Here is a 27,147-nt window from a genome sequence, read left to right as displayed (position 1 = left end):
TGCTCGGCAAAAGAGAACTCTACGCAGCAGACTTCACTCTGGCGCTCAGTGTGCAGGCACACAGGACAGACACGGAAAGCACATTGCCGGCTGAATTCCTTGCATGCGAGCATTTTTCTGACAGCCAGGCTTCCTCAGCAAGGCCTCACGTTAATGGCCACCCAAGCCCGCGCACGCCGCTCAGCAAAAGAGTGCTCTGCACAGCAGACTTCACTCGAGCGCATAGGGTGCAGGCACACGACACGGACGCGGAAAGCACATTGCAAGATGAATTCTTCGTATGCAGGCAATTTCCTGACAACACGGCTTCCTCAGCAAGGCCTCACGTTAATGGCCACGCAAGCGAGGACACGTCGCTCAGTAAAATAGCGCTCTGCACAGCAGACTTCACTCGGGCGCTTGGAGTGCAGGCACACAGGACAGACACGGAAAGCACATTGCACGTTGAATTCGTTGTTTGCGGGCAATTTCCTGACAGCCCGGCTTCTCACCAAGGCCTCACGTTAATGGATGGCCACCCAATCGCGCGGTCGCCGCTCAGCAAAAGAGCGCTCTGCACAGCAGACATCACTCGGGCGATCAGAGTGCAGGCACACAGGAGAGACACGGAAAGCACATTGCCAGCTGAATTCGTTGCATGCGGGCATTTTTCGGACAGGCTTCCTCAGCAAGGCCTCGCGTTAATGCTCACCCAATCGCGCGCTCGCCGCTCAGCTAAAGAGCGCTATGCACAGCAGACTACACTTGGGTGCTTAGTGTGTAGGCACACAGGACAGACACGGAAAGCGCATTGCAGGCTGAATTCGTCGTATGCGGGCAACTTCCTGAGAGCACGTCTTCCTCAGCAGGGCCTCACGTTAATGGCCACGCATGCCCGCGCACGCCGCTCAGCAGAAGAGCTCTCTGCAAAGCAAAGTTCACACGGGCGCATAGGGTGCAGGCACACAGGACAGACACAGAAAGGACATTGCAAGCTGAATTCGTTGTATGCGGCAATTTCCTGACAGCCCGGCTTCCCCAAGCTAGGACTCACTTTAATGGCCGCCCAAGCGTGCGCGCGCTGCTCGGCAAAAGAGAACTCTACGCAGCAGACTTCACTCTGGCGCTCAGTGTGCAGGCACACAGGACAGACACGGAAAGCACATTGCCGGCTGAATTCCTTGCATGCGAGCATTTTTCTGACAGCCAGGCTTCCTCAGCAAGGCCTCACGTTAATGGCCACCCAAGCCCGCGCACGCCGCTCAGCAAAAGAGTGCTCTGCACAGCAGACTTCACTCGAGCGCATAGGGTGCAGGCACACGACACGGACGCGGAAAGCACATTGCAAGATGAATTCTTCGTATGCAGGCAATTTCCTGACAACACGGCTTCCTCAGCAAGGCCTCACGTTAATGGCCACGCAAGCGAGGACACGTCGCTCAGTAAAATAGCGCTCTGCACAGCAGACTTCACTCGGGCGCTTAGAGTGCAGGCACACAGGACAGACACGGAAAGCACATTGCAGGCTGAATTCCTTGCATGCGAGCATTTTCCTGAGGGCCTCGCTTCCTCAGCAAGGCCTCACGTTAATGGCCACCCAAGCGCGCACACACCGCTCAGCAAAAGAGCGCTCTGCACAGCACACTTCACTCGAGCGCTTAGACTGCAGGCACACAGGAGAGACACGGAAAGCACATTGCCAGCTGAATTCGTTGCATGCGGGCATTTTTCGGACAGGCTTCCTCAGCAAGGCCTCGCGTTAATGCTCACCCAATCGCGCGCTCGCCGCTCAGCTAAAGAGCGCTATGCACAGCAGACTACACTTGGGTGCTTAGTGTGTAGGCACACAGGACAGACACGGAAAGCGCATTGCAGGCTGAATTCGTCGTATGCGGGCAACTTCCTGAGAGCACGTCTTCCTCAGCAGGGCCTCACGTTAATGGCCACGCATGCCCGCGCACGCCGCTCAGCAGAAGAGCTCTCTGCAAAGCAAAGTTCACACGGGCGCATAGGGTGCAGGCACACAGGACAGACACAGAAAGGACATTGCAAGCTGAATTCGTTGTATGCGGCAATTTCCTGACAGCCCGGCTTCCCCAAGCTAGGACTCACTTTAATGGCCGCCCAAGCGTGCGCGCGCTGCTCGGCAAAAGAGAACTCTACGCAGCAGACTTCACTCTGGCGCTCAGTGTGCAGGCACACAGGACAGACACGGAAAGCACATTGCCGGCTGAATTCCTTGCATGCGAGCATTTTTCTGACAGCCAGGCTTCCTCAGCAAGGCCTCACGTTAATGGCCACCCAAGCCCGCGCACGCCGCTCAGCAAAAGAGTGCTCTGCACAGCAGACTTCACTCGAGCGCATAGGGTGCAGGCACACGACACGGACGCGGAAAGCACATTGCAAGATGAATTCTTCGTATGCAGGCAATTTCCTGACAACACGGCTTCCTCAGCAAGGCCTCACGTTAATGGCCACGCAAGCGAGGACACGTCGCTCAGTAAAATAGCGCTCTGCACAGCAGACTTCACTCGGGCGCTTGGAGTGCAGGCACACAGGACAGACACGGAAAGCACATTGCACGTTGAATTCGTTGTTTGCGGGCAATTTCCTGACAGCCCGGCTTCCTCAGCAAGGCCTCACGTTAATGGATGGCCACCCAATCGCGCGGTCGCCGCTCAGCTAAAGAGCGCTCTGCACAGCAGACATCACTCGGGCGATCAGAGTGCAGGCACACAGGAGAGACACGGAAAGCACATTGCCAGCTGAATTCCTTGCATGCGAGCATTTTTCTGACAGCCAGGCTTCCTCAGCAAGGCCTCACGTTAATGGCCACGCAAGCGAGGACACGTCGCTCAGTAAAATAGCGCTCTGCACAGCAGACTTCACTCGGGCGCTTAGAGTGCAGGCACACAGGACAGACACGGAAAGCACATTGCAGGCTGAATTCCTTGCATGCGAGCATTTTCCTGAGGGCCTCGCTTCCTCAGCAAGGCCTCACGTTAATGGCCACCCAAGCGCGCGCACACCGCTCAGCAAAAGAGCGCTCTGCACAGCACACTTCACTCGAGCGCTTAGACTGCAGGCACACAGGACAGACATGGGAAGCACATTGCAAGCTGAATTCGTTGTTTGCGGGCAATTTCCTGACAGCCCGGCTTCTCACCAAGGCCTCACGTTAATGGATGGCCACCCAATCGCGCGGTCGCCGCTCAGCAAAAGAGCGCTCTGCACAGCAGACATCACTCGGGCGATCAGAGTGCAGGCACACAGGAGAGACACGGAAAGCACATTGCCAGCTGAATTCGTTGCATGCGGGCATTTTTCGGACAGGCTTCCTCAGCAAGGCCTCGCGTTAATGCTCACCCAATCGCGCGCTCGCCGCTCAGCTAAAGAGCGCTATGCACAGCAGACTACACTTGGGTGCTTAGTGTGTAGGCACACAGGACAGACACGGAAAGCGCATTGCAGGCTGAATTCGTCGTATGCGGGCAACTTCCTGAGAGCACGTCTTCCTCAGCAGGGCCTCACGTTAATGGCCACGCATGCCCGCGCACGCCGCTCAGCAGAAGAGCTCTCTGCAAAGCAAAGTTCACACGGGCGCATAGGGTGCAGGCACACAGGACAGACACAGAAAGGACATTGCAAGCTGAATTCGTTGTATGCGGCAATTTCCTGACAGCCCGGCTTCCCCAAGCTAGGACTCACTTTAATGGCCGCCCAAGCGTGCGCGCGCTGCTCGGCAAAAGAGAACTCTACGCAGCAGACTTCACTCTGGCGCTCAGTGTGCAGGCACACAGGACAGACACGGAAAGCACATTGCCGGCTGAATTCCTTGCATGCGAGCATTTTTCTGACAGCCAGGCTTCCTCAGCAAGGCCTCACGTTAATGGCCACCCAAGCCCGCGCACGCCGCTCAGCAAAAGAGTGCTCTGCACAGCAGACTTCACTCGAGCGCATAGGGTGCAGGCACACGACACGGACGCGGAAAGCACATTGCAAGATGAATTCTTCGTATGCAGGCAATTTCCTGACAACACGGCTTCCTCAGCAAGGCCTCACGTTAATGGCCACGCAAGCGAGGACACGTCGCTCAGTAAAATAGCGCTCTGCACAGCAGACTTCACTCGGGCGCTTAGAGTGCAGGCACACAGGACAGACACGGAAAGCACATAGCAGGCTGAATTCCTTGCATGCGAGCATTTTCCTGAGGGCCTCGCTTCCTCAGCAAGGCCTCACGTTAATGGCCACCCAAGCGCGCGCACACCGCTCAGCAAAAGAGCGCTCTGCACAGCACACTTCACTCGAGCGCTTAGACTGCAGGCACACAGGACAGACATGGGAAGCACATTGCAAGCTGAATTTGTTGTTTGCGGGCAATTTCCTGACAGCCAGCTTTCTGAGCAAGGCCTCACGTTATTGGCCACCAAAGCGCGCGCTCGCCACTCAGCAAAAGAGCGCTCTGCACAGCAGACATCACTCGGCCGCTTAGAGTGCAGGCCCACAGGACTGACCCCGAAAGCACATTGCAAGCTGAATTCATTGTATGCGAGCATTTTCCTGACAGCCAGGCTTCCTCAGCAAGGCCTCACGTTAATGGCCACCCAAGCCCTTGCACGCTGCCCAGCAAGTAGAGCTCTGGACAGCAGACTCCACTCGGGCGCTTAGGGGGCAGACCCACAGGACAGTCACTGAAATTACACTGCTGGCGTGTGGGGCCACGCAAGCCCGCACACGCCGCTCAGCAAAGGAGTGCTCTGCACAGCAAAGTTCAAACGGGAGCATAGGGTGTAGACACACAGGACAGACACGGAAAGCACATTGCTGTCTGAATTCGTTGTATGTGCGCAATTTCCTGACAGCCCGGCTTCCTCAAGCTAGGGCTCACGTTAATGGCCGCCCAAGCGTGCGCTTGCCACTTGGCAAAAGAGAACTCTACGCAGCAGACTTCACTCAGGCGCTCAGTGTACAGGCACACAGGACAGACACGGAAAGCACATTGCCAGCTGAATTCGTTGTTTGCGGGCAATTTCCTAACAGCCCGGCTTCTCACCGAGGCCTCACGTTAATGGCCACCCATACGCGCGCTCGCAGCTCAGCAAAAGAGCTCTCTGCACAGCAGACATCACTCTGGCGCTTAGAGTGCAGGCACACAGGACAGACACGGAAAGCTCATTTGAAAGCAGAATTCATTCTTTGCGGGCATTTCCCTGACAACCAAGGCTTCCTCAAGCATGGCCTCACGTTAATGGCCGCCCAAGGGTGTGCACGCCCCTCAGCAAAAGAGCGCATGGCACAGCAGACTTCACTCGGGCGCTTAGAGAGCAGGCACACAGGACAGACATGTAAAGCACATTGAAAGTTGAAATCATTCTTTGCGGGCATTTCCCTGACAACCAGGCTTCCTCAAGCATGGCCTCACGTAATTGGCCGCCCAAGGGCATGCACGCCGCTCAGCAAAAGAGCGCTCGGCACAGCAGACTTCACTCGGGCGCTCTGGGTGCAGGCACACAGGACAGACACGGAAAGCACATTGCAAGCTGAATTCCTTGCATGCGAGCACTTCTCTGACAGCCAGGCTTCCTCAGCAAGGCCTCACGTTAATGGCCACCCAAACGCACGCTCGCCGCTCAGCAAAAGAGCTCTCTGCACAGCAGACATCACTCGGGCGCTTAGAGTGCAGGCACACAGGACAGACATGGAAAAAACATTGCAAACTGAATTCTTCTTATGTGGGCAATTTCCTGACAGCCTGGCTTCCTCAGCAAGGCCTCACGTTAATGGCCACGCAAGACCGCACACGCCGCTCAGCAAAATAGCGCTCTGCACAGCAGACTTCACTCGGGCGCTTAGGGTGCAGGCAAACAGGACAGACACGGAAAGTACATTGCAAGCTGAATTCGTCGTGTGCGGGCAACTTGCTGAGAGCCCGGCTTCCTCAGCAAGGCCTCTCGTTAATGGCCACCCAAGCCCCCGCACGCTGCTCAGCAAATAGAGCTCTGGACAGCAGACTCCACTCGGGCGCTTAGGGGGCAGGCGCACAGGACAGTCACTGATATTACAATGCTGGCTGAATGTGTCATATGCGGGCATTTCCATGACAGCCAGGCTTCCTCAAGCAAGGCCTCATGTTAATGGCCACCCAAGCGTGCGTGCGCCGCTCGGCAAAAGAAAACTCTATGCAGCGGACTACACTCAGACACTCAATGTGCAGTCACACAGGACAGACACGGAAAGCACATTGCCACCTGAATTTGTTGCATGCGTGCATATTTGTGACCACCAGGCTTCCACAGCAAGGCCTCACGTTACTGGCGACCAACGCCCGTGAACGCCGCTCAACGAAAGAGCGCTCCTCACAGCAGACTTCACTCAAGCGCTTACGGTGTAGGCACAGAGGAAAGACACGGAAAGCACATGGCAAGCTGAATTCGTATGCATGCAATTTCCAGAGAGCCCGGCGTACGCAGCAAGGCCTCACATGAATGGCCACGCCAGCACGCGCACGTCACTCAGCAAAAGAGCGCTCTGCACAGCAGACTTCACTCGGGCGCTTGGAGTGCAGGCACACAGGACAGACACGGAAAGCACATTGCACGTTGAATTCGTTGTTTGCGGGCAATTTCCTGACAGCCCGGCTTCTCACCAAGGCCTCACGTTAATGGATGGCCACCCAATCGCGCGGTCGCCGCTCAGCAAAAGAGCGCTCTGCACAGCAGACATCACTCGGGCGATCAGAGTGCAGGCACACAGGAGAGACACGGAAAGCACATTGCCGGCTGAATTCGTTGCATGCGGGCATTTTTCGGACAGGCTTCCTCAGCAAGGCCTCGCGTTAATGCTCACCCAATCGCGCGCTCGCCGCTCAGCTAAAGAGCGCTATGCACAGCAGACTACACTTGGGTGCTTAGTGTGTAGGCACACAGGACAGACACGGAAAGCGCATTGCAGGCTGAATTCGTCGTATGCGGGCAACTTCCTGAGAGCACGTCTTCCTCAGCAGGGCCTCACGTTAATGGCCACGCATGCCCGCGCACGCCGCTCAGCAGAAGAGCTCTCTGCAAAGCAAAGTTCACACGGGCGCATAGGGTGCAGGCACACAGGACAGACACAGAAAGGACATTGCAAGCTGAATTCGTTGTATGCGGCAATTTCCTGACAGCCCGGCTTCCCCAAGCTAGGACTCACTTTAATGGCCGCCCAAGCGTGCGCGCGCTGCTCGGCAAAAGAGAACTCTACGCAGCAGACTTCACTCTGGCGCTCAGTGTGCAGGCACACAGGACAGACACGGAAAGCACATTGCCGGCTGAATTCCTTGCATGCGAGCATTTTTCTGACAGCCAGGCTTCCTCAGCAAGGCCTCACGTTAATGGCCACCCAAGCCCGCGCACGCCGCTCAGCAAAAGAGTGCTCTGCACAGCAGACTTCACTCGAGCGCATAGGGTGCAGGCACACGACACGGACGCGGAAAGCACATTGCAAGATGAATTCTTCGTATGCAGGCAATTTCCTGACAACACGGCTTCCTCAGCAAGGCCTCACGTTAATGGCCACGCAAGCGAGGACACGTCGCTCAGTAAAATAGCGCTCTGCACAGCAGACTTCACTCGGGCGCTTAGAGTGCAGGCACACAGGACAGACACGGAAAGCACATTGCAGGCTGAATTCCTTGCATGCGAGCATTTTCCTGAGGGCCTCGCTTCCTCAGCAAGGCCTCACGTTAATGGCCACCCAAGCGCGCGCACACCGCTCAGCAAAAGAGCGCTCTGCACAGCACACTTCACTCGAGCGCTTAGACTGCAGGCACACAGGACAGACATGGGAAGCACATTGCAAGCTGAATTTGTTGTTTGCGGGCAATTTCCTGACAGCCAGCTTTCTGAGCAAGGCCTCACGTTATTGGCCACCAAAGCGCGCGCTCGCCACTCAGCAAAAGAGCGCTCTGCACAGCAGACATCACTCGGCCGCTTAGAGTGCAGGCCCACAGGACTGACCCCGAAAGCACATTGCAAGCTGAATTCATTGTATGCGAGCATTTTCCTGACAGCCAGGCTTCCTCAGCAAGGCCTCACGTTAATGGCCACCCAAGCCCTTGCACGCTGCCCAGCAAGTAGAGCTCTGGACAGCAGACTCCACTCGGGCGCTTAGGGGGCAGACCCACAGGACAGTCACTGAAATTACACTGCTGGCGTGTGGGGCCACGCAAGCCCGCACACGCCGCTCAGCAAAGGAGTGCTCTGCACAGCAAAGTTCAAACGGGAGCATAGGGTGTAGACACACAGGACAGACACGGAAAGCACATTGCTGTCTGAATTCGTTGTATGTGCGCAATTTCCTGACAGCCCGGCTTCCTCAAGCTAGGGCTCACGTTAATGGCCGCCCAAGCGTGCGCTTGCCACTTGGCAAAAGAGAACTCTACGCAGCAGACTTCACTCAGGCGCTCAGTGTACAGGCACACAGGACAGACACGGAAAGCACATTGCCAGCTGAATTCGTTGTTTGCGGGCAATTTCCTAACAGCCCGGCTTCTCACCGAGGCCTCACGTTAATGGCCACCCATACGCGCGCTCGCAGCTCAGCAAAAGAGCTCTCTGCACAGCAGACATCACTCTGGCGCTTAGAGTGCAGGCACACAGGACAGACACGGAAAGCTCATTTGAAAGCAGAATTCATTCTTTGCGGGCATTTCCCTGACAACCAAGGCTTCCTCAAGCATGGCCTCACGTTAATGGCCGCCCAAGGGTGTGCACGCCCCTCAGCAAAAGAGCGCATGGCACAGCAGACTTCACTCGGGCGCTTAGAGAGCAGGCACACAGGACAGACATGTAAAGCACATTGAAAGTTGAAATCATTCTTTGCGGGCATTTCCCTGACAACCAGGCTTCCTCAAGCATGGCCTCACGTAATTGGCCGCCCAAGGGCATGCACGCCGCTCAGCAAAAGAGCGCTCGGCACAGCAGACTTCACTCGGGCGCTCTGGGTGCAGGCACACAGGACAGACACGGAAAGCACATTGCAAGCTGAATTCCTTGCATGCGAGCACTTCTCTGACAGCCAGGCTTCCTCAGCAAGGCCTCACGTTAATGGCCACCCAAACGCACGCTCGCCGCTCAGCAAAAGAGCTCTCTGCACAGCAGACATCACTCGGGCGCTTAGAGTGCAGGCACACAGGACAGACATGGAAAAAACATTGCAAACTGAATTCTTCTTATGTGGGCAATTTCCTGACAGCCTGGCTTCCTCAGCAAGGCCTCACGTTAATGGCCACGCAAGACCGCACACGCCGCTCAGCAAAATAGCGCTCTGCACAGCAGACTTCACTCGGGCGCTTAGGGTGCAGGCAAACAGGACAGACACGGAAAGTACATTGCAAGCTGAATTCGTCGTGTGCGGGCAACTTGCTGAGAGCCCGGCTTCCTCAGCAAGGCCTCTCGTTAATGGCCACCCAAGCCCCCGCACGCTGCTCAGCAAATAGAGCTCTGGACAGCAGACTCCACTCGGGCGCTTAGGGGGCAGGCGCACAGGACAGTCACTGATATTACAATGCTGGCTGAATGTGTCATATGCGGGCATTTCCATGACAGCCAGGCTTCCTCAAGCAAGGCCTCATGTTAATGGCCACCCAAGCGTGCGTGCGCCGCTCGGCAAAAGAAAACTCTATGCAGCGGACTACACTCAGACACTCAATGTGCAGTCACACAGGACAGACACGGAAAGCACATTGCCACCTGAATTTGTTGCATGCGTGCATATTTGTGACCACCAGGCTTCCACAGCAAGGCCTCACGTTACTGGCGACCAACGCCCGTGAACGCCGCTCAACGAAAGAGCGCTCCTCACAGCAGACTTCACTCAAGCGCTTACGGTGTAGGCACAGAGGAAAGACACGGAAAGCACATGGCAAGCTGAATTCGTATGCATGCAATTTCCAGAGAGCCCGGCGTACGCAGCAAGGCCTCACATGAATGGCCACGCCAGCACGCGCACGTCACTCAGCAAAAGAGCGCTCTGCACAGCAGACTTCACTCGGGCGCTTGGAGTGCAGGCACACAGGACAGACACGGAAAGCACATTGCACGTTGAATTCGTTGTTTGCGGGCAATTTCCTGACAGCCCGGCTTCTCACCAAGGCCTCACGTTAATGGATGGCCACCCAATCGCGCGGTCGCCGCTCAGCAAAAGAGCGCTCTGCACAGCAGACATCACTCGGGCGATCAGAGTGCAGGCACACAGGAGAGACACGGAAAGCACATTGCCGGCTGAATTCGTTGCATGCGGGCATTTTTCGGACAGGCTTCCTCAGCAAGGCCTCGCGTTAATGCTCACCCAATCGCGCGCTCGCCGCTCAGCTAAAGAGCGCTATGCACAGCAGACTACACTTGGGTGCTTAGTGTGTAGGCACACAGGACAGACACGGAAAGCGCATTGCAGGCTGAATTCGTCGTATGCGGGCAACTTCCTGAGAGCACGTCTTCCTCAGCAGGGCCTCACGTTAATGGCCACGCATGCCCGCGCACGCCGCTCAGCAGAAGAGCTCTCTGCAAAGCAAAGTTCACACGGGCGCATAGGGTGCAGGCACACAGGACAGACACAGAAAGGACATTGCAAGCTGAATTCGTTGTATGCGGCAATTTCCTGACAGCCCGGCTTCCCCTAGCTAGGACTCACTTTAATGGCCGCCCAAGCGTGCGCGCGCTGCTCGGCAAAAGAGAACTCTACGCAGCAGACTTCACTCTGGCGCTCAGTGTGCAGGCACACAGGACAGACACGGAAAGCACATTGCCGGCTGAATTCCTTGCATGCGAGCATTTTTCTGACAGCCAGGCTTCCTCAGCAAGGCCTCACGTTAATGGCCACCCAAGCCCATGCACGCCGCTCAGCAAAGGAGTGCTCTGCACAGCAGACTTCACTCGAGCGCATAGGGTGCAGGCACACGACACGGACGCGGAAAGCACATTGCAAGATGAATTCTTCGTATGCAGGCAATTTCCTGAAAACACGGCTTCCTCAGCAAGGCCTCACGTTAATGGCCACGCAAGCGAGGACACGTCGCTCAGTAAAATAGCGCTCTGCACAGCAGACTTCACTCGGGCGCTTAGAGTGCAGGCACACAGGACAGACACGGAAAGCACATTGCAGGCTGAATTCCTTGCATGCGAGCATTTTCCTGAGGGCCTCGCTTCCTCAGCAAGGCCTCACGTTAATGGCCACCCAAGCGCGCACACACCGCTCAGCAAAAGAGCGCTCTGCACAGCACACTTCACTCGAGCGCTTAGACTGCAGGCACACAGGAGAGACACGGAAAGCACATTGCCAGCTGAATTCGTTGCATGCGGGCATTTTTCGGACAGGCTTCCTCAGCAAGGCCTCGCGTTAATGCTCACCCAATCGCGCGCTCGCCGCTCAGCTAAAGAGCGCTATGCACAGCAGACTACACTTGGGTGCTTAGTGTGTAGGCACACAGGACAGACACGGAAAGCGCATTGCAGGCTGAATTCGTCGTATGCGGGCAACTTCCTGAGAGCACGTCTTCCTCAGCAGGGCCTCACGTTAATGGCCACGCATGCCCGCGCACGCCGCTCAGCAGAAGAGCTCTCTGCAAAGCAAAGTTCACACGGGCGCATAGGGTGCAGGCACACAGGACAGACACAGAAAGGACATTGCAAGCTGAATTCGTTGTATGCGGCAATTTCCTGACAGCCCGGCTTCCCCAAGCTAGGACTCACTTTAATGGCCGCCCAAGCGTGCGCGCGCTGCTCGGCAAAAGAGAACTCTACGCAGCAGACTTCACTCTGGCGCTCAGTGTGCAGGCACACAGGACAGACACGGAAAGCACATTGCCGGCTGAATTCCTTGCATGCGAGCATTTTTCTGACAGCCAGGCTTCCTCAGCAAGGCCTCACGTTAATGGCCACCCAAGCCCGCGCACGCCGCTCAGCAAAAGAGTGCTCTGCACAGCAGACTTCACTCGAGCGCATAGGGTGCAGGCACACGACACGGACGCGGAAAGCACATTGCAAGATGAATTCTTCGTATGCAGGCAATTTCCTGACAACACGGCTTCCTCAGCAAGGCCTCACGTTAATGGCCACGCAAGCGAGGACACGTCGCTCAGTAAAATAGCGCTCTGCACAGCAGACTTCACTCGGGCGCTTAGAGTGCAGGCACACAGGACAGACACGGAAAGCACATTGCAGGCTGAATTCCTTGCATGCGAGCATTTTCCTGAGGGCCTCGCTTCCTCAGCAAGGCCTCACGTTAATGGCCACCCAAGCGCGCGCACACCGCTCAGCAAAAGAGCGCTCTGCACAGCACACTTCACTCGAGCGCTTAGACTGCAGGCACACAGGACAGACATGGGAAGCACATTGCAAGCTGAATTTGTTGTTTGCGGGCAATTTCCTGACAGCCAGCTTTCTGAGCAAGGCCTCACGTTATTGGCCACCAAAGCGCGCGCTCGCCACTCAGCAAAAGAGCGCTCTGCACAGCAGACATCACTCGGCCGCTTAGAGTGCAGGCCCACAGGACTGACCCCGAAAGCACATTGCAAGCTGAATTCATTGTATGCGAGCATTTTCCTGACAGCCAGGCTTCCTCAGCAAGGCCTCACGTTAATGGCCACCCAAGCCCTTGCACGCTGCCCAGCAAGTAGAGCTCTGGACAGCAGACTCCACTCGGGCGCTTAGGGGGCAGACCCACAGGACAGTCACTGAAATTACACTGCTGGCGTGTGGGGCCACGCAAGCCCGCACACGCCGCTCAGCAAAGGAGTGCTCTGCACAGCAAAGTTCAAACGGGAGCATAGGGTGTAGACACACAGGACAGACACGGAAAGCACATTGCTGTCTGAATTCGTTGTATGTGCGCAATTTCCTGACAGCCCGGCTTCCTCAAGCTAGGGCTCACGTTAATGGCCGCCCAAGCGTGCGCTTGCCACTTGGCAAAAGAGAACTCTACGCAGCAGACTTCACTCAGGCGCTCAGTGTACAGGCACACAGGACAGACACGGAAAGCACATTGCCAGCTGAATTCGTTGTTTGCGGGCAATTTCCTAACAGCCCGGCTTCTCACCGAGGCCTCACGTTAATGGCCACCCATACGCGCGCTCGCAGCTCAGCAAAAGAGCTCTCTGCACAGCAGACATCACTCTGGCGCTTAGAGTGCAGGCACACAGGACAGACACGGAAAGCTCATTTGAAAGCAGAATTCATTCTTTGCGGGCATTTCCCTGACAACCAAGGCTTCCTCAAGCATGGCCTCACGTTAATGGCCGCCCAAGGGTGTGCACGCCCCTCAGCAAAAGAGCGCATGGCACAGCAGACTTCACTCGGGCGCTTAGAGAGCAGGCACACAGGACAGACATGTAAAGCACATTGAAAGTTGAAATCATTCTTTGCGGGCATTTCCCTGACAACCAGGCTTCCTCAAGCATGGCCTCACGTAATTGGCCGCCCAAGGGCATGCACGCCGCTCAGCAAAAGAGCGCTCGGCACAGCAGACTTCACTCGGGCGCTCTGGGTGCAGGCACACAGGACAGACACGGAAAGCACATTGCAAGCTGAATTCCTTGCATGCGAGCACTTCTCTGACAGCCAGGCTTCCTCAGCAAGGCCTCACGTTAATGGCCACCCAAACGCACGCTCGCCGCTCAGCAAAAGAGCTCTCTGCACAGCAGACATCACTCGGGCGCTTAGAGTGCAGGCACACAGGACAGACATGGAAAAAACATTGCAAACTGAATTCTTCTTATGTGGGCAATTTCCTGACAGCCTGGCTTCCTCAGCAAGGCCTCACGTTAATGGCCACGCAAGACCGCACACGCCGCTCAGCAAAATAGCGCTCTGCACAGCAGACTTCACTCGGGCGCTTAGGGTGCAGGCAAACAGGACAGACACGGAAAGTACATTGCAAGCTGAATTCGTCGTGTGCGGGCAACTTGCTGAGAGCCCGGCTTCCTCAGCAAGGCCTCTCGTTAATGGCCACCCAAGCCCCCGCACGCTGCTCAGCAAATAGAGCTCTGGACAGCAGACTCCACTCGGGCGCTTAGGGGGCAGGCGCACAGGACAGTCACTGATATTACAATGCTGGCTGAATGTGTCATATGCGGGCATTTCCATGACAGCCAGGCTTCCTCAAGCAAGGCCTCATGTTAATGGCCACCCAAGCGTGCGTGCGCCGCTCGGCAAAAGAAAACTCTATGCAGCGGACTACACTCAGACACTCAATGTGCAGTCACACAGGACAGACACGGAAAGCACATTGCCACCTGAATTTGTTGCATGCGTGCATATTTGTGACCACCAGGCTTCCACAGCAAGGCCTCACGTTACTGGCGACCAACGCCCGTGAACGCCGCTCAACGAAAGAGCGCTCCTCACAGCAGACTTCACTCAAGCGCTTACGGTGTAGGCACAGAGGAAAGACACGGAAAGCACATGGCAAGCTGAATTCGTATGCATGCAATTTCCAGAGAGCCCGGCGTACGCAGCAAGGCCTCACATGAATGGCCACGCCAGCACGCGCACGTCACTCAGCAAAAGAGCGCTCTGCACAGCAGACTTCACTCGGGCGCTTGGAGTGCAGGCACACAGGACAGACACGGAAAGCACATTGCACGTTGAATTCGTTGTTTGCGGGCAATTTCCTGACAGCCCGGCTTCTCACCAAGGCCTCACGTTAATGGATGGCCACCCAATCGCGCGGTCGCCGCTCAGCAAAAGAGCGCTCTGCACAGCAGACATCACTCGGGCGATCAGAGTGCAGGCACACAGGAGAGACACGGAAAGCACATTGCCGGCTGAATTCGTTGCATGCGGGCATTTTCGGACAGGCTTCCTCAGCAAGGCCTCGCGTTAATGCTCACCCAATCGCGCGCTCGCCGCTCAGCTAAAGAGCGCTATGCACAGCAGACTACACTTGGGTGCTTAGTGTGTAGGCACACAGGACAGACACGGAAAGCGCATTGCAGGCTGAATTCGTCGTATGCGGGCAACTTCCTGAGAGCACGTCTTCCTCAGCAGGGCCTCACGTTAATGGCCACGCATGCCCGCGCACGCCGCTCAGCAGAAGAGCTCTCTGCAAAGCAAAGTTCACACGGGCGCATAGGGTGCAGGCACACAGGACAGACACAGAAAGGACATTGCAAGCTGAATTCGTTGTATGCGGCAATTTCCTGACAGCCCGGCTTCCCCAAGCTAGGACTCACTTTAATGGCCGCCCAAGCGTGCGCGCGCTGCTCGGCAAAAGAGAACTCTGCGCAGCAGACTTCACTCTGGCGCTCAGTGTGCAGGCACACAGGACAGACACGGAAAGCACATTGCCGGCTGAATTCCTTGCATGCGAGCATTTTTCTGACAGCCAGGCTTCCTCAGCAAGGCCTCACGTTAATGGCCACCCAAGCCCGCGCACGCCGCTCAGCAAAAGAGTGCTCTGCACAGCAGACTTCACTCGAGCGCATAGGGTGCAGGCACACGACACGGACGCGGAAAGCACATTGCAAGATGAATTCTTCGTATGCAGGCAATTTCCTGACAACACGGCTTCCTCAGCAAGGCCTCACGTTAATGGCCACGCAAGCGAGGACACGTCGCTCAGTAAAATAGCGCTCTGCACAGCAGACTTCACTCGGGCGCTTAGAGTGCAGGCACAGAGGACAGACACGGAAAGCACATTGCAGGCTGAATTCCTTGCATGCGAGCATTTTCCTGAGGGCCTCGCTTCCTCAGCAAGGCCTCACGTTAATGGCCACCCAAGCGCGCGCACACCGCTCAGCAAAAGAGCGCTCTGCACAGCACACTTCACTCGAGCGCTTAGACTGCAGGCACACAGGACAGACATGGGAAGCACATTGCAAGCTGAATTTGTTGTTTGCGGGCAATTTCCTGACAGCCAGCTTTCTGAGCAAGGCCTCACGTTATTGGCCACCAAAGCGCGCGCTCGCCACTCAGCAAAAGAGCGCTCTTCACAGCAGACATCACTCGGCCGCTTAGAGTGCAGGCCCACAGGACTGACCCCGAAAGCACATTGCAAGCTGAATTCATTGTATGCGAGCATTTTCCTGACAGCCAGGCTTCCTCAGCAAGGCCTCACGTTAATGGCCACCCAAGCCCTTGCACGCTGCCCAGCAAGTAGAGCTCTGGACAGCAGACTCCACTCGGGCGCTTAGGGGGCAGACCCACAGGACAGTCACTGAAATTACACTGCTGGCGTGTGGGGCCACGCAAGCCCGCACACGCCGCTCAGCAAAGGAGTGCTCTGCACAGCAAAGTTCAAACGGGAGCATAGGGTGTAGACACACAGGACAGACACGGAAAGCACATTGCTGTCTGAATTCGTTGTATGTGCGCAATTTCCTGACAGCCCGGCTTCCTCAAGCTAGGGCTCACGTTAATGGCCGCCCAAGCGTGCGCTTGCCACTTGGCAAAAGAGAACTCTACGCAGCAGACTTCACTCAGGCGCTCAGTGTACAGGCACACAGGACAGACACGGAAAGCACATTGCCAGCTGAATTCGTTGTTTGCGGGCAATTTCCTAACAGCCCGGCTTCTCACCGAGGCCTCACGTTAATGGCCACCCATACGCGCGCTCGCAGCTCAGCAAAAGAGCTCTCTGCACAGCAGACATCACTCTGGCGCTTAGAGTGCAGGCACACAGGACAGACACGGAAAGCTCATTTGAAAGCAGAATTCATTCTTTGCGGGCATTTCCCTGACAACCAAGGCTTCCTCAAGCATGGCCTCACGTTAATGGCCGCCCAAGGGTGTGCACGCCCCTCAGCAAAAGAGCGCATGGCACAGCAGACTTCACTCGGGCGCTTAGAGAGCAGGCACACAGGACAGACATGTAAAGCACATTGAAAGTTGAAATCATTCTTTGCGGGCATTTCCCTGACAACCAGGCTTCCTCAAGCATGGCCTCACGTAATTGGCCGCCCAAGGGCATGCACGCCGCTCAGCAAAAGAGCGCTCGGCACAGCAGACTTCACTCGGGCGCTCTGGGTGCAGGCACACAGGACAGACACGGAAAGCACATTGCAAGCTGAATTCCTTGCATGCGAGCACTTCTCTGACAGCCAGGCTTCCTCAGCAAGGCCTCACGTTAATGGCCACCCAAACGCACGCTCGCCGCTCAGCAAAAGAGCTCTCTGCACAGCAGACATCACTCGGGCGCTTAGAGTGCAGGCACACAGGACAGACATGGAAAAAACATTGCAAACTGAATTCTTCTTATGTGGGCAATTTCCTGACAGCCTGGCTTCCTCAGCAAGGCCTCACGTTAATGGCCACGCAAGACCGCACACGCCGCTCAGCAAAATAGCGCTCTGCACAGCAGACTTCACTCGGGCGCTTAGGGTGCAGGCAAACAGGACAGACACGGAAAGTACATTGCAAGCTGAATTCGTCGTGTGCGGGCAACTTGCTGAGAGCCCGGCTTCCTCAGCAAGGCCTCTCGTTAATGGCCACCCAAGCCCCCGCACGCTGCTCAGCAAATAGAGCTCTGGACAGCAGACTCCACTCGGGCGCTTAGGGGGCAGGCGCACAGGACAGTCACTGATATTACAATGCTGGCTGAATGTGTCATATGCGGGCATTTCCATGACAGCCAGGCTTCCTCAAGCAAGGCCTCATGTTAATGGCCACCCAAGCGTGCGTGCGCCGCTCGGCAAAAGAAAACTCTATGCAGCGGACTACACTCAGACACTCAATGTGCAGTCACACAGGACAGACACGGAAAGCACATTGCCACCTGAATTTGTTGCATGCGTGCATATTTGTGACCACCAGGCTTCCACAGCAAGGCCTCACGTTACTGGCGACCAACGCCCGTGAACGCCGCTCAACGAAAGAGCGCTCCTCACAGCAGACTTCACTCAAGCGCTTACGGTGTAGGCACAGAGGAAAGACACGGAAAGCACATGGCAAGCTGAATTCGTATGCATGCAATTTCCAGAGAGCCCGGCGTACGCAGCAAGGCCTCACATGAATGGCCACGCCAGCACGCGCACGTCACTCAGCAAAAGAGCGCTCTGCACAGCAGACTTCACTCGGGCGCTTGGAGTGCAGGCACACAGGACAGACACGGAAAGCACATTGCACGTTGAATTCGTTGTTTGCGGGCAATTTCCTGACAGCCCGGCTTCTCACCAAGGCCTCACGTTAATGGATGGCCACCCAATCGCGCGGTCGCCGCTCAGCAAAAGAGCGCTCTGCACAGCAGACATCACTCGGGCTATCAGAGTGCAGGCACACAGGAGAGACACGGAAAGCACATTGCCGGCTGAATTCGTTGCATGCGGGCATTTTCGGACAGGCTTCCTCAGCAAGGCCTCGCGTTAATGCTCACCCAATCGCGCGCTCGCCGCTCAGCTAAAGAGCGCTATGCACAGCAGACTACACTTGGGTGCTTAGTGTGTAGGCACACAGGACAGACACGGAAAGCGCATTGCAGGCTGAATTCGTCGTATGCGGGCAACTTCCTGAGAGCACGTCTTCCTCAGCAGGGCCTCACGTTAATGGCCACGCATGCCCGCGCACGCCGCTCAGCAGAAGAGCTCTCTGCAAAGCAAAGTTCACACGGGCGCATAGGGTGCAGGCACACAGGACAGACACAGAAAGGACATTGCAAGCTGAATTCGTTGTATGCGGCAATTTCCTGACAGCCCGGCTTCCCCTAGCTAGGACTCACTTTAATGGCCGCCCAAGCGTGCGCGCGCTGCTCGGCAAAAGAGAACTCTACGCAGCAGACTTCACTCTGGCGCTCAGTGTGCAGGCACACAGGACAGACACGGAAAGCACATTGCCGGCTGAATTCCTTGCATGCGAGCATTTTTCTGACAGCCAGGCTTCCTCAGCAAGGCCTCACGTTAATGGCCACCCAAGCCCGTGCACGCCGCTCAGCAAAGGAGTGCTCTGCACAGCAGACTTCACTCGAGCGCATAGGGTGCAGGCACACGACACGGACGCGGAAAGCACATTGCAAGATGAATTCTTCGTATGCAGGCAATTTCCTGAAAACACGGCTTCCTCAGCAAGGCCTCACGTTAATGGCCACGCAAGCGAGGACACGTCGCTCAGTAAAATAGCGCTCTGCACAGCAGACTTCACTCGGGCGCTTAGAGTGCAGGCACACAGGACAGACACGGAAAGCACATTGCAGGCTGAATTCCTTGCATGCGAGCATTTTCCTGAGGGCCTCGCTTCCTCAGCAAGGCCTCACGTTAATGGCCACCCAAGCGCGCACACACCGCTCAGCAAAAGAGCGCTCTGCACAGCACACTTCACTCGAGCGCTTAGACTGCAGGCACACAGGACAGACATGGGAAGCACATTGCACGTTGAATTCGTTGTTTGCGGGCAATTTCCTGACAGCCCGGCTTCTCACCAAGGCCTCACGTTAATGGATGGCCACCCAATCGCGCGGTCGCCGCTCAGCAAAAGAGCGCTCTGCACAGCAGACATCACTCGGGCGATCAGAGTGCAGGCACACAGGAGAGACACGGAAAGCACATTGCCAGCTGAATTCGTTGCATGCGGGCATTTTTCGGACAGGCTTCCTCAGCAAGGCCTCGCGTTAATGCTCACCCAATCGCGCGCTCGCCGCTCAGCTAAAGAGCGCTATGCACAGCAGACTACACTTGGGTGCTTAGTGTGTAGGCACACAGGACAGACAAGGAAAGCGCATTGCAGGCTGAATTCGTCGTATGCGGGCAACTTCCTGAGAGCACGTCTTCCTCAGCAGGGCCTCACGTTAATGGCCACGCATGCCCGCGCACGCCGCTCAGCAGAAGAGCTCTCTGCAAAGCAAAGTTCACACGGGCGCATAGGGTGCAGGCACACAGGACAGACACAGAAAGGACATTGCAAGCTGAATTCGTTGTATGCGGCAATTTCCTGACAGCCCGGCTTCCCCAAGCTAGGACTCACTTTAATGGCCGCCCAAGCGTGCGCGCGCTGCTCGGCAAAAGAGAACTCTGCGCAGCAGACTTCACTCTGGCGCTCAGTGTGCAGGCACACAGGACAGACACGGAAAGCACATTGCCGGCTGAATTCCTTGCATGCGAGCATTTTTCTGACAGCCAGGCTTCCTCAGCAAGGCCTCACGTTAATGGCCACCCAAGCCCGCGCACGCCGCTCAGCAAAAGAGTGCTCTGCACAGCAGACTTCACTCGAGCGCATAGGGTGCAGGCACACGACACGGACGCGGAAAGCACATTGCAAGATGAATTCTTCGTATGCAGGCAATTTCCTGACAACACGGCTTCCTCAGCAAGGCCTCACGTTAATGGCCACGCAAGCGAGGACACGTCGCTCAGTAAAATAGCGCTCTGCACAGCAGACTTCACTCGGGCGCTTAGAGTGCAGGCACACAGGACAGACACGGGAAGCACATTGCCCGCTGAATTCCTTGCATGCGAGCATTTTCCTGAGGGCCCGGCTTCCTCAGCAAGGCCTCACGTTAATGGCCACCCAAGCGCGCGCACGCCGCTCAGCAAAAGAGCGCTCTGCACAGCAGACTTCACTCGGGCGCTTAGACTGCAGGCACACAGGACAGACATGGGAAGCACATTGCAAGCTGAATTCGTTGCATGCGGGCAATTTTCTGACAGCCAGCTTCCTCAGCAAGGCCTCACGTTAATGGCCACCCAATCGCGCGCTCGCCGCTCAGCAAAAGAGCGCTCTGCACAGCAGACATCACTCGGCCGCTTAGAGTGCAGGCACACAGGACAGACACGGAAAGCACATTGCAAGCTGAATTCATTGTATGCGAGCATTTTCCTGACAGCCAGGCTTCCTCAGCAAGGGCGTTAACTTCCTGACGCTGCCCAGCAAGTAGAGCTCTGGACAGCAGACTCCACTCGGGCGCTTCAGACCCACAGGCCTCACTGTTAATGGGGCCACGCAAGCCCGCGCACGCCGCTCAGCAGAAGAGCTCTCTGCAAAGCAAAGTTCACACGGGAGCATAGGGTGCAGGCACACAGGACAGACACAGAAAGGACATTGCAAGCTGAATTCGTTGTATGCGGCAATTTCCTGACAGCCCGGCTTCCCCTAGCTAGGACTCACTTTAATGGCCGCCCAAGCGTGCGCGCGCTGCTCGGCAAAAGAGAACTCTACGCAGCAGACTTCACTCTGGCGCTCAGTGTGCAGGCACACAGGACAGACACGGAAAGCACATTGCCAGCTGAATTCGTTGTTTGCGGGCAATTTCCTAACAGCCCGGCTTCTCACCGAGGCCTCACGTTAATGGCCACCCATACGCGCGCTCGCAGCTCAGCAAAAGAGCTCTCTGCACAGCAGACATCACTCTGGCGCTTAGAGTGCAGGCACACAGGACAGACACGGAAAGCTCATTTGAAAGCAGAATTCATTCTTTGCGGGCATTTCCCTGACAACCAAGGCTTCCTCAAGCATGGCCTCACGTTAATGGCCGCCCAAGGGTGTGCACGCCCCTCAGCAAAAGAGCGCATGGCACAGCAGACTTCACTCGGGCGCTTAGAGAGCAGGCACACAGGACAGACATGTAAAGCACATTGAAAGTTGAAATCATTCTTTGCGGGCATTTCCCTGACAACCAGGCTTCCTCAAGCATGGCCTCACGTAATTGGCCGCCCAAGGGCATGCACGCCGCTCAGCAAAAGAGCGCTCGGCACAGCAGACTTCACTCGGGCGCTCTGGGTGCAGGCACACAGGACAGACACGGAAAGCACATTGCAAGCTGAATTCCTTCCATGCGAGCACTTTTCTGACAGCCAGGCTTCGTCAGCAAGGGCTCACGTTAATGGCCACCCAAGCGCACGCTCGCCGCTCAGCAAAAGAGCGCTCTGCACAGCAGACTTCACTCGGGCGCTTAGAGTGCAGGCACACAGGACAGACATGGAAAGCACATTGCAAACTGAATTCTTCTTATGTGGGCAATTTCCTGACAGCCTGGCTTCCTCAGCAAGGCCTCACGTTAATGGCCACGCAAGACCGCACACGCCGCTCAGCAAAATAGCGCTCTCCACAGCAGACTTCACTCGGGCGCTTAGAGTGCAGGCAAACAGGACAGACACGGAAAGCACATTGCAAGCTGAATTCGTTGTGTGCGAGCATTTTCCTGAGAGCCCGGCTTCCTCAGCAAGGCCTCTCGTTAATGGCCACCCAAGCCCCCGCACGCTGCTCAGCAAATAGAGCTCTGGACAGCAGACTCCACTCGGGCGCTTAGGGGGCAGGCGCACAGGACAGTCACTGATATTACAATGCTGGCTGAATGTGTCATATGCGGGCATTTCCATGACAGCCAGGCTTCCTCAAGCAAGGCCTCATGTTAATGGCCACCCAAGCGTGCGTGCGCCGCTCGGCAAAAGAAAACTCTATGCAGCGGACTACACTCAGACACTCAATGTGCAGTCACACAGGACAGACACGGAAAGCACATTGCCACCTGAATTTGTTGCATGCGTGCATATTTGTGACCACCAGGCTTCCACAGCAAGGCCTCACGTTACTGGCGACCAACGCCCGTGAACGCCGCTCAACGAAAGAGCGCTCCTCACAGCAGACTTCACTCAAGCGCTTACGGTGTAGGCACAGAGGAAAGACACGGAAAGCACATGGCAAGCTGAATTCGTATGCATGCAATTTCCAGAGAGCCCGGCGTACGCAGCAAGGCCTCACATGAATGGCCACGCCAGCACGCGCACGTAACTCAGCAAAAGATCGCTCTGCACAGCAGACTTCACTCGGGCGCTTAGAGTGCAGGCACACAGGACAGACACGGAAAGCACATTGCACGTTGAATTCGTTGTTTGCGGGCAATTTCCTGACAGCCCGGCTTCTCACCAAGGCCTCACGTTAATGGATGGCCACCCAATCGCGCGGTCGCCGCTCAGCAAAAGAGCGCTCTGCACAGCAGACATCACTCGGGCGATCAGAGTGCAGGCACACAGGAGAGACACGGAAAGCACATTGCCAGCTGAATTCGTTGCATGCGGGCATTTTTCGGACAGGCTTCCTCAGCAAGGCCTCGCGTTAATGCTCACCCAATCGCGCGCTCGCCGCTCAGCTAAAGAGCGCTATGCACAGCAGACTACACTTGGGTGCTTAGTGTGTAGGCACACAGGACAGACACGGAAAGCGCATTGCAGGCTGAATTCGTCGTATGCGGGCAACTTCCTGAGAGCACGTCTTCCTCAGCAGGGCCTCACGTTAATGGCCACGCATGCCCGCGCACGCCGCTCAGCAGAAGAGCTCTCTGCAAAGCAAAGTTCACACGGGCGCATAGGGTGCAGGCACACAGGACAGACACAGAAAGGACATTGCAAGCTGAATTCGTTGTATGCGGCAATTTCCTGACAGCCCGGCTTCCCCTAGCTAGGACTCACTTTAATGGCCGCCCAAGCGTGCGCGCGCTGCTCGGCAAAAGAGAACTCTACGCAGCAGACTTCACTCTGGCGCTCAGTGTGCAGGCACACAGGACAGACACGGAAAGCACATTGCCGGCTGAATTCCTTGCATGCGAGCATTTTTCTGACAGCCAGGCTTCCTCAGCAAGGCCTCACGTTAATGGCCACCCAAGCCCGCGCACGCCGCTCAGCAAAAGAGTGCTCTGCACAGCAGACTTCACTCGAGCGCATAGGGTGCAGGCACACGACACGGACGCGGAAAGCACATTGCAAGATGAATTCTTCGTATGCAGGCAATTTCCTGAAAACACGGCTTCCTCAGCAAGGCCTCACGTTAATGGCCACGCAAGCGAGGACACGTCGCTCAGTAAAATAGCGCTCTGCACAGCAGACTTCACTCGGGCGCTTAGAGTGCAGGCACACAGGACAGACACGGAAAGCACATTGCAGGCTGAATTCCTTGCATGCGAGCATTTTCCTGAGGGCCTCGCTTCCTCAGCAAGGCCTCACGTTAATGGCCACCCAAGCGCGCACACACCGCTCAGCAAAAGAGCGCTCTGCACAGCACACTTCACTCGGGCGCTTAGACTGCAGGCACACAGGACAGACATGGGAAGCACATTGCACGTTGAATTCGTTGTTTGCGGGCAATTTCCTGACAGCCCGGCTTCTCACCAAGGCCTCACGTTAATGGATGGCCACCCAATCGCGCGGTCGCCGCTCAGCAAAAGAGCGCTCTGCACAGCAGACATCACTCGGGCGATCAGAGTGCAGGCACACAGGAGAGACACGGAAAGCACATTGCCAGCTGAATTCGTTGCATGCGGGCATTTTTCGGACAGGCTTCCTCAGCAAGGCCTCGCGTTAATGCTCACCCAATCGCGCGCTCGCCGCTCAGCTAAAGAGCGCTATGCACAGCAGACTACACTTGGGTGCTTAGTGTGTAGGCACACAGGACAGACACGGAAAGCGCATTGCAGGCTGAATTCGTCGTATGCGGGCAACTTCCTGAGAGCACGTCTTCCTCAGCAGGGCCTCACGTTAATGGCCACGCATGCCCGCGCACGCCGCTCAGCAGAAGAGCTCTCTGCAAAGCAAAGTTCACACGGGCGCATAGGGTGCAGGCACACAGGACAGACACAGAAAGGACATTGCAAGCTGAATTCGTTGTATGCGGCAATTTCCTGACAGCCCGGCTTCCCCAAGCTAGGACTCACTTTAATGGCCGCCCAAGCGTGCGCGCGCTGCTCGGCAAAAGAGAACTCTACGCAGCAGACTTCACTCTGGCGCTCAGTGTGCAGGCACACAGGACAGACACGGAAAGCACATTGCCGGCTGAATTCCTTGCATGCGAGCATTTTTCTGACAGCCAGGCTTCCTCAGCAAGGCCTCACGTTAATGGCCACCCAAGCCCGCGCACGCCGCTCAGCAAAAGAGTGCTCTGCACAGCAGACTTCACTCGAGCGCATAGGGTGCAGGCACACGACACGGACGCGGAAAGCACATTGCAAGATGAATTCTTCGTATGCAGGCAATTTCCTGACAACACGGCTTCCTCAGCAAGGCCTCACGTTAATGGCCACGCAAGCGAGGACACGTCGCTCAGTAAAATAGCGCTCTGCACAGCAGACTTCACTCGGGCGCTTAGAGTGCAGGCACACAGGACAGACACGGAAAGCACATTGCAGGCTGAATTCCTTGCATGCGAGCATTTTCCTGAGGGCCGTTGTTTGCGCTTCCTCAGCAAGGCCTCACGTTAATGGATGGCCACCCAATCGCGCGGTCGCCGCTCAGCAAAAGAGCGCTCTGCACAGCAGACATCACTCGGGCGATCAGAGTGCAGGCACACAGGAGAGACACGGAAAGCACATTGCCAGCTGAATTCGTTGCATGCGGGCATTTTTCGGACAGGCTTCCTCAGCAAGGCCTCGCGTTAATGCTCACCCAATCGCGCGCTCGCCGCTCAGCTAAAGAGCGCTATGCACAGCAGACTACACTTGGGTGCTTAGTGTGTAGGCACACAGGACAGACACGGAAAGCGCATTGCAGGCTGAATTCGTCGTATGCGGGCAACTTCCTGAGAGCACGTCTTCCTCAGCAGGGCCTCACGTTAATGGCCACGCATGCCCGCGCACGCCGCTCAGCAGAAGAGCTCTCTGCAAAGCAAAGTTCACACGGGCGCATAGGGTGCAGGCACACAGGACAGACACAGAAAGGACATTGCAAGCTGAATTCGTTGTATGCGGCAATTTCCTGACAGCCCGGCTTCCCCAAGCTAGGACTCACTTTAATGGCCGCCCAAGCGTGCGCGCGCTGCTCGGCAAAAGAGAACTCTACGCAGCAGACTTCACTCTGGCGCTCAGTGTGCAGGCACACAGGACAGACACGGAAAGCACATTGCCGGCTGAATTCCTTGCATGCGAGCATTTTTCTGACAGCCAGGCTTCCTCAGCAAGGCCTCACGTTAATGGCCACCCAAGCCCGTGCACGCCGCTCAGCAAAAGAGTGCTCTGCACAGCAGACTTCACTCGAGCGCATAGGGTGCAGGCACACGACACGGACGCGGAAAGCACATTGCAAGATGAATTCTTCGTATGCAGGCAATTTCCTGACAACACGGCTTCCTCAGCAAGGCCTCACGTTAATGGCCACGCAAGCGAGGACACGTCGCTCAGTAAAATAGCGCTCTGCACAGCAGACTTCACTCGGGCGCTTAGAGTGCAGGCACACAGGACAGACACGGAAAGCACATAGCAGGCTGAATTCCTTGCATGCGAGCATTTTCCTGAGGGCCTCGCTTCCTCAGCAAGGCCTCACGTTAATGGCCACCCAAGCGCGCGCACACCGCTCAGCAAAAGAGCGCTCTGCACAGCACACTTCACTCGAGCGCTTAGACTGCAGGCACACAGGACAGACATGGGAAGCACATTGCAAGCTGAATTTGTTGTTTGCGGGCAATTTCCTGACAGCCAGCTTTCTGAGCAAGGCCTCACGTTATTGGCCACCAAAGCGCGCGCTCGCCACTCAGCAAAAGAGCGCTCTGCACAGCAGACATCACTCGGCCGCTTAGAGTGCAGGCCCACAGGACTGACCCCGAAAGCACATTGCAAGCTGAATTCATTGTATGCGAGCATTTTCCTGACAGCCAGGCTTCCTCAGCAAGGCCTCACGTTAATGGCCACCCAAGCCCTTGCACGCTGCCCAGCAAGTAGAGCTCTGGACAGCAGACTCCACTCGGGCGCTTAGGGGGCAGACCCACAGGACAGTCACTGAAATTACACTGCTGGCGTGTGGGGCCACGCAAGCCCGCACACGCCGCTCAGCAAAGGAGTGCTCTGCACAGCAAAGTTCAAACGGGAGCATAGGGTGTAGACACACAGGACAGACACGGAAAGCACATTGCTGTCTGAATTCGTTGTATGTGCGCAATTTCCTGACAGCCCGGCTTCCTCAAGCTAGGGCTCACGTTAATGGCCGCCCAAGCGTGCGCTTGCCACTTGGCAAAAGAGAACTCTACGCAGCAGACTTCACTCAGGCGCTCAGTGTACAGGCACACAGGACAGACACGGAAAGCACATTGCCAGCTGAATTCGTTGTTTGCGGGCAATTTCCTAACAGCCCGGCTTCTCACCGAGGCCTCACGTTAATGGCCACCCATACGCGCGCTCGCAGCTCAGCAAAAGAGCTCTCTGCACAGCAGACATCACTCTGGCGCTTAGAGTGCAGGCACACAGGACAGACACGGAAAGCTCATTTGAAAGCAGAATTCATTCTTTGCGGGCATT

This window comes from Manis javanica, chromosome 13, assembly GCF_040802235.1.
Source record: "Manis javanica isolate MJ-LG chromosome 13, MJ_LKY, whole genome shotgun sequence".
NCBI lineage: Eukaryota > Metazoa > Chordata > Mammalia > Pholidota > Manidae > Manis > Manis javanica.
The sequence above is the reverse complement of the archived record's forward strand: the minus strand, read 5'-3'. Positions refer to the sequence as shown.